This window comes from Mus musculus, chromosome 13, assembly GCF_000001635.26.
Source record: "Mus musculus strain C57BL/6J chromosome 13, GRCm38.p6 C57BL/6J".
Taxonomy (NCBI): Eukaryota; Metazoa; Chordata; class Mammalia; order Rodentia; family Muridae; genus Mus; species Mus musculus.
Window position 1 is genome coordinate 33,242,583 of NC_000079.6, and position 1,313 is coordinate 33,243,895.

Below are 1,313 nucleotides of genomic sequence, written 5' to 3' on the forward strand. Positions count from 1 at the left end.
ACAGAAAATGTGGTACATTTACACAATGGAATACTACTTAGGTATTAAAAAATGAATTTATGAAGTTCCTAGGCAAATTGATGGACCTGGAAGGCATCATCCTGAGTGAGGTAACCCAATCACAAAAGAACTCACTCAATATTTACTCACTGATAAGTGGATATTAGCACAGAAACTTAGAATACCCAAGATATAAGATACAATTTTTGAAACACATAAAACTGAAGAAGAATGAAGACCAAAGTGTGGACACTTTGCCCCTTCTTAAAATTGGGAACAAAACACCCATGGAAGGAGTTACAGAGACAAAGTTTGGAGCTGAGACAAAAGGATGGACCATCTAGAGACTGCCATATCTAGGGATCCATCTGATAATCAGCTTCCAAACACTGACACCACTGCATACACTAGCAAGATTTTGCTGAAAGGACCCTGATATACCTGTCTCTTGTGAGACTATGCCTGGGCCTAGCAAACACAGAAGTGGATGCACACAGTCAGCTATTGGGTGAATCAAAGGGCCCCCAATGGAGGAGCTAGAGAAAGTACCCAAGGAGCTAAAGGGCTCTGCAGCCCTATAGGTGGAACAACAATATGAACTAACCAGCAGTCCCCAAAAAACCTAGGATAGCAAAAACTATTCTAATCAACAAAATACCCTCTGGTAGAATGACCATGCCTGACCTCAAGCTGTACTACAGACCAATTGTGGTAAAAACTGCATGGTACTGGTACAGCGACAGACAGGTAGATCAATGGAATAGAACTGAAGAACCAGAAAAAAACCAACACACGTATGGTTACTTGGTCTTTGACAAGGGAGCTAAAACCATCCAGTGACAAAAAGACAGCATTTTCAACAATTGGTGCTGGCACAACTGGTGGTTATTATGTAGAAGAATGCGAATAGACCCATTCTTATCTCCTTGTACTAATCTCAAGTCTAAATGGATCAAAGAACTCCACAGAAAACCACAGACACTGAAATTTATAGAGGAGAAAGTGGGGAAAATCCTCGAAGATATGAGCGCAGGGGAAAAATTCATAAACCGATCAGCAATGGCCTGTGCTGTAAGATAAAGAATAGGCAAATGGGACCTCATAAAATTGCAAAGCTTCTGTAGGGCAAAAGTTTCTCTCAATAAGACAAAAAGGCCACCAAAAATTGGGAAAGAATTTTTAACAATCATAAATCAATAAATAAATATGAAAGGAAATATTAATGTTAATACAAGTTTCCCTTGGATAATGGAATTAAAAAGGATTTTTTTTTAAAAAAATAAAATAATTGATTACAGAAACTTCCTCTAGTC